The sequence below is a fragment of the Ailuropoda melanoleuca genome, chromosome 2 (assembly GCF_002007445.2).
Source record: "Ailuropoda melanoleuca isolate Jingjing chromosome 2, ASM200744v2, whole genome shotgun sequence".
NCBI classification, from domain to species: Eukaryota; Metazoa; Chordata; class Mammalia; order Carnivora; family Ursidae; genus Ailuropoda; species Ailuropoda melanoleuca.
The window spans coordinates 123,776,471-123,784,061 of record NC_048219.1 but is presented as its reverse complement, the minus strand read 5'-3'; positions in this window follow the sequence as shown (position 1 = coordinate 123,784,061).

The following is a 7,591-nucleotide window of genomic DNA, read 5'->3' as shown; positions in this document are numbered from 1 at the left end:
AAAAAAAAAAAAAAAAAGGAATTCGTATCTTCTCTGACATATTATACTGAACTGATTGTCCAGGTCCATTTTGGGGCTGACCCAAAGCCACTAAGTGGTTGGCCTTGCAGTCTTCTCTAAAGAGAAGGAAAATACGATTTCAGTGAGTCCAAGATGGGCCCATCTCAGCAGTTAATTCCATGTAAGTAAGTGTAAAACAATATTGATTTCTGAGGAGAGAGAGAGAAACAGGGAGTATGGTACTGGAAGAGGTGTCAAGGCAACAGTATTAAGTTTTGTTGGAAAGAAAAGGCTGCCAGGGTAAATGTCAGCAATTCCCGTGCAGTTCAGGGCTCTTTCATAGTGTTTACACAAAACAACTCTTTACTTTTCAGAACTTTTCCCAGAAAATTATATCTCTGAAACTTTCTACCTTCAAAAACTGCACCACTCATCATTCATGGTCTCATAAACCTTTCCCAAAGCTACCTAGATTTTTAGCCCGCACTATCTATAGGTAGAAACTCTATATCCTAAGTTTGAAATGCACTGAGGAATTTTTTCCTTCTAAAACTATCACATGAGCTCTAAGGATCGTTTATTATTTTTATATATTGGGAATTGCAGACAACCATTTAAATTCTAATCCTTTATGATTTAATAAACCACTAGTGACTATCCCCTCCCCCCCCCACACTTTTAAGCTTAAACTTTTCAAACTGAGGACTTCTTACACTCAATTTTGGTCCATTTTTTCAGCAAGGGTTTGAAACATTTCTGACTTTTTCTTTAGTAGAGGACAGAAGTTTAATTCAAAGTATGTATTTCAATTTGTTTGTAACACTTTTCCTGGTGGTCCCTTATATACACATTTTTTCCATAATTCTTCTTTTTAAAGGTTTATTAATTTACTTTATAGAGAGCAAGAGCATGCATGAGTGGGAGGGGCAGAGGGAGAGGGAGAGAGAATCTCAAGCGGACTACATTCTGAGTGCACAGCTGGTCTCAGGTCTTGATCTCACGACCCTGAGATCATGACCTAAGCCGAAACCAAGAGTTGGGCACTTAATCGACTGCACCACTCAGGTGCCCCTTTTCCCATAATGTTACCAAGTTGTCCACTATCAAATATGTCATTGTTCTGCCTATTTGTATGTCTTTCTGGGATATTCTTAACAGAGTTTCTTCTAAATTCCAGTAGGAGAGTTCAGTATCATTGTGAATTTGGAAATTTTGTTGTACACAACTTCTTCAGATTACAAGTAAAAAAATATTACCAATCTAAACACTGATGTTTGACAAATCATCTTGTATTGCTGGATACCTCTTAACTCAGAGCAATGACCTAGAGTTTTGTATAATTTAGGTCTTTATCTTAGTGACTTAATATTTAAGACTACTTTACTATGGAGGTCGTTCTGATATTTTAATTAATGAAAATCTAAATAAATTACATTTTGATTATCCTTTAATTATACCACCTCTCTGATAAATCCAATGGCAGTGCAAATGGTCTAGATCTAAAGAAATCCAAGAATATATTTTAAAAATCACATTTATACATTCCTTTTAGCCTTTCTTATATATATATTTTTTAAATTTCAATATTATACACAAAGATTTTTTTTTGTACCAGTGTAGGAAACACTCATGTGTTTGAAGTAAGTTTCCGTAATGTCTATTTATATAAGTTACACAGATCTGAGGTCAATTCTTTGAAAATTATTTATTATTTTTCTTTACACCACTTTGTAATTCTATGCAGATTAAATGTTCAATAAATGTCATAAACAATTACTGAGCACCTGCTGTGTGTAAGCTTCAGCCTAAGTATTGTGTATATTAAAAAGAGTCTAAAAGACTCTTTAGGAAGATGAGTCATTATAAAATAATAAGGCTGGAGAGTATATGATAGTTTTCAAAATTAGTAGTAAAAGCAATGAATCCAGGTGGCAGAAATCACTGTAGAATAAAGTTTTTTTAAAGCTTTGTGGACAGGTGGTGGTGAAAAGTTGATATATGATGAATTCTTGGTTCTTGATCTTAAACATCAGAATCTAATTTTAACTAGGTAAGAATTAAGTAATTTTATTGTACGATTAGGGAGTAGCTCACAGAACTGAGGGAAAGGCCAAAAACCCCAGGATCAAAGGATAACAGAAACCAAGGAAAGCTTGATAGCAGAGATTATAGCTGAGATAAGCTTCAAAACAGCCTGGTTAGAATTCTATTACTGGCCCAATCACTACTGAACTCCGCTAGAAACCATGGCCATTGCAACAGAATGGCTCAACAATATTTCTAAGCTTTCTGCTATTGTGTCATTCATTCACAATTCAAAACTTGGGCAGGAGCATACAAATGGTAGGCACCAAGGTTACATACTAACCAGTTTGAGAGAAAGAAAATATCTAATCTCAGCCTTCTCTAATGTAATGTGGAGCCTTGCCTCCCACAAACAAATAACAAGGAATTCTCCCAAAATAAAAATGGGTTGTGGGGCTGAGTGGTCAATAAATGACAAAATACCCACTAGTGTCCACTCCTTTGCCTGCCCAATATACACATAGCCACAATTTCCCATGATCATACTTCAAAAAATTATCCCACCTAACATAGTACAACTATTTCTCATTCAACTGAGAATGCACCCTTCCTCACAGGATGGCAATCAAGTCTCATAAGTTACTATATTCAGTTCCATATCCAGGATCTCAGGAATGTCCTTTCCTCCTCAGTTCTATAGTAATCCCATTCACAATATTCTGCAATCTATGCACCACATTGTAGTTAGTCAATGTCAAAAATCCTATATGCAACAATGGAAGAAACAGAAAAAAGCTAAATTTGGTTAAAATACACACATGCCATAGAAAGGAAAATAGGTAGAGGCTATATACATCTTTGTTTTTGAAACTGGTCATGAAACCCTAGATAGTATTTATGAATTTATTTTGTCCATTATCTATTCCATGTTCCCTTGACTTGCAGCCAGAATTCTTAACATGTGTAGGTTTTTTTATCCAGTGGGGTTAACTAAAACCTCACTCCTAAGAAATTTGAGCCCCTGTCTATGTAAGGTTGTTGAGATCTTCTAACTTGAGAGTCTAAGAAGGAAGCAACTCAGGGCCTCTGGGGTGTTGTCCATACTCATTGTGTAGCAGTAACTTGATTTCCCCTTGGTGGATTATCAACCACTCCAGCACCTTGACATCCATTTTATCAGTGCCCAGTGCTTTAAGGAACTTGAAATGGCCAAATGGGGTCCCAGCTTCCAATTCAACAATAGCATTGTTGTATAAATCTTTACAGAAGCCTTTCTCCTGTCAGTACAAAACAGGCAGCATATAGAGATGGGAAGAAAATGTTCTGTGGATGCATTTTTTTAGTGAATTCTTTGACTGGAAGTAGTATTATGTGGGAAACTTTAATAATATACAAGACTATTGTAGTTAATGCTAGTGTCTGTGACAGACCTTGCCAGCCAGAGGTCCAGTGGGTACTGGCACACAGACAAGTCCTCTTAGGCTAATTAACTATTCGCTCTTGAGAAACAGCTCATTTTATCTGTCTTTTTGGAGAATGAACACTGATCTTGGAACTCCAGGTAACCCTGACCCTGGTGGTCCATTCTGAACAGGATGTTATTCAGCTCATCTAGACATAAATATAAATCAAAGATTCTCAACCTTGGCACTATTGCTATTTGGGCCCAAATTGCTTTTTCTTGTGGGGAGCTGTCCTGAGCATTGTGGATGTTTAGCACCATCCCTGGCTTCTGATCAACTAGCTGCCAGTAGCGCCCTGCAATTGTGACAATCAAAAATGTCTCTAAATATTGTTAAATATTTAATAAAATGGCTAAATTTTACCCCTGAAAAGCAAGTTGCCCTCAGTTGAGAATCACTGACCTACGTGCATCCTTTGCGTTCTATCATCCAGGAAAAGTGTCCTGAGCCAGTCCTAAAGGCATGAGTAAGTTAAGTGATCACATTCCCAGTATGCTTCCCTGCCATGTTGCCTCTTTTCATTCAATTCACAACTTTGGCCTCATGAGAGCTCCATATGGATAACCAATGTTGGAAAAAAAATTCCAGCTTGCCATAAAGGTGGTTGTGTGTGTTATGTTACTACCTGCCACAAACGAGGTGGTGGGGAGCATTAAACCCCCTGTTCATGGGTCGCAGCAAAGGGCAGGAAAGGGAAATCCTCCTAGGGAGCAGAACTTTGAGCAGTTCATTGTCTCCTTGGCCTGAAGAGATACGGTATGAAATAAGATTGTGTATATTCATGGAAAGTGAACATGGGGTTTGGCTGGATTCTCAAGGGCTTGGAAAATGATTAGTGTCAACTTAAGAAAGCCTGGAAGGAGTATATAGATGGATCTCTTAAAGTGGATCCAGAATGTGAGACTATTTCTGAGCTATGTTAATACTCACAGCAAAGCTCACATTGTGAATAAGGCTCTGAATAATTACGTAGACAAGACAAGCTTTTCTGTAAATGTTGGCATCTTGTCAAGCCGGTGCTAAATGAGAGTATAAACAAAGTGCCAGGATGCGGTATACACACAGAACCACACTTTCACAGGCTTTTCTGACTACTGCTCCCCCCTCTCCCTCACCCTCCACCACTTCTCTTTTCCAAGACCCCTTCTACTGGTATCATATGTTGGGGGGTGGGTAGTGTCAGCCAGCTACCTGGTAGCCAACTAATCCCATTAGAAGAGGTAATGTTTTAGTTTTGCTTTTATCTGTGATACTTCAAGCAGCATCACCATTTATGGATTTACTAAATAATTTATACATTGTCATGGATTCCCACGGAACATTGCTCTGACCAAGGAACTTATTACACAGAAGAGGTAAGATAAAGTTCCTGAAGACTTAGTTATGAAGCCAACCGAGAGACAGCACTAGAAGTTGGGGTCTTTCCAAAGGCAGTGTATATTTATATCCAACAACTGATTTTTAATGCTATTTCTCCTATTCCTATATAAGCGCCAAGAACTAAGAAGCTTCTCACTATTACACCCAATCACCCTCTCATAAGGTTTTTGCTTTTTGTTTCTCTGACTCTAGATTTTAATATTTAAGAATTCAAAAGAAATCAGCTGAAAATAACTGGGAGTTCAAACTGCCACATGGTAATTTTGGATTCTTTATGCCACTAGGTAATCTGACAAAAAAGAGGGTTGCCATGTTAGTTGGGATGTTTAACTTTATAATACAGTTGCTGTCACACATAAGAGCAGGGAAGAGTAGAAAGGGAAAACTGAAGATTTTCTGTGCTGTGTTCTTGTATTACCGTATTTGGTGGTAAAAGAAACAAGAGCTGAGACCTGTCTAAAATAAACTTGGTCACTCTATCAGGGAAGAAACCCAACCGGTCAAGGTAGCACCCAAGACAAAAATACAAGAACAGATGCAGAAGAAGTAAAGTCTCATGATTAGGTGCTTAAATAAGACAGTAACTCCCACCTAGATTTTCTTGCTATCATATATAACATGTTATTTTAACAAATTTCCCATCTTTTCCTGTTGTGTTAGTAAGTATTAAAATGACCATTCAGGGGGCACCTGGGTGGCTCAGTTGGTTGAGTGTCTGACTCAGGGTCATGACATCAAGTCCCGAGTCAGGCTCTGTGCCAGGCATGGAGCCTGCTTAAGATTGTCTCTCTCCCTCTCCTTCTGCCCCTCCCCACTCATGCTCCTCTCTAACACACACACACACACACACACAGACACACACACAGAGTTCAGTGTAATTTGTAGATCAATGAGAATGTGGTAAAACTAGAAAAATGAACATGGCCTGAAGGCCTGGGTCTTGAATGTAGTAAATGGTAGCTGCATTGTTAGGCATGAGCACATTTGGAAATTTAAGTATAAAAGGAACAGTATGGGTGTGGAAACTGAACAGCCAAGAGTGCAGTGCAGAGAACATTTGTCTACCCGCTCACCCATCCCCAAAGAATTCCAGATGCTACCCTCAATTACAGAAGCCAAAACAGTAGGCACATAACCCAATCTTGGTCAATTGTGCACTCTCTCCAAGGACTCCAAGCCCTTAGCTGATCTTGCAAGCAACAAGAACAAATGACAGGAATGATTCAATAGATCATCCTGACCAGGATGTCATACCAAAAAGTCCCTTTGCTTCCTCCTTGAGTATTTTTCTCCTCTAGTACTTTCCTGGTTCCTGCCCACCAGTTCTGAGAGCCACTGGATATCCTTCCATTAAATTCCCTTTTCCTTAAGTTAGCCAGATGGTTTCTGTTGCTTGCAATACAGGGCTCTGATACAATCAAGAATGGAGCAGAAATGGAAAAATAGACAAATACAGAAGATCTCTTTTAAAATGCTTTACTAGAAATCTATCTTTTCAAAAACCTACTTCTGATATTGGATATTTTTTATGGACTGCAGATTTATCCCCTCCCTGAATTCATTTGTTGAAACTCTACACCCTAATAAGATAGTATTAGGGGGTAGTGCTTTGGGAGGTAATAAGGTCATGAGGGTGGAGGCCCTATAATGAAATTAGTATCATTTTAAGAGGATAGCTGGCCCTCTCTCTCTCCCAAGTAAGGATATAATGAGAAGACAGTTCTCTGTAAACCAGCAAGAGGTCTTCACTGAAATCTAATTTTTCTGCCACTCCTGTTGCAATCACTGTGGCCCAGAGAGATGAGAAGCTAGGATTGACCCAGCTTTGGTTACGTATCTATCCTTACTCAATCACTCTGCTATGGAAGTAGGATGGTTTATATTTGGACCCTGTGACAAACTGGAGAGAGGAACCGCCCAAGAGGAGTGCTAGTCCAGACAAAATAGGGTTCCAGAAGAAATACCTTACAGATAGACACAACTATATATATTTATATCATGTATACATATAATATCTTATAGATACCTACATAAAGAGGGTATACTGTAATATTTTTCTTAGTCATAGGACTCAAAGAATCTGGAAGGAGCTATCCAAATTGGGTGGCGGGGGGAGGTTTGGAACGGTGGAGAGAGAAAGACTAATTTTGTTACCTGCACGTTCAATTGCAATGGAAGAGCTGGGAGAGGGTGTGAAGAAAGGCAAGGAGTGAAAAAAATTCATTTTGGCCATTTTGGAAGGAATACTTTAAGCCATGGGATCTGTATATAAAGTGTATATATACACACACACCCCTCCCCCCATATTAATCTAACCACTTCAGATCATTTAAATTGGATCAGCATGGTCATTTCTAATGGAAGGTTTCAGTAGCAAAAAAGCGTTAAGACTTTTAGAAATATCATTAAATCATTTACTCAGTAACAACACTTAGCACATAACAGGAACACACTGCACATACTCATTTCCCATTTAGCCTGAATAAGTAGTTTTGCTACACAATACTTTCCTAACATAAATTTTTCTATGGCCAGGGAAAACAGCATTTTAAATAGTCCATCTTTCTAAAATTGAAGCGACTTTCTTTTTTTTTTTTTAAAGATTTTATTTATTTATTCGACAGAGATAGAGACAGCCAGTGAGAGAGGGAACACAAGCAGGGGGAGTGGGAGAGGAAGAAGCAGGCTCATAGTGGAGGAGCCTGATGTGGGGCTCGATCCCA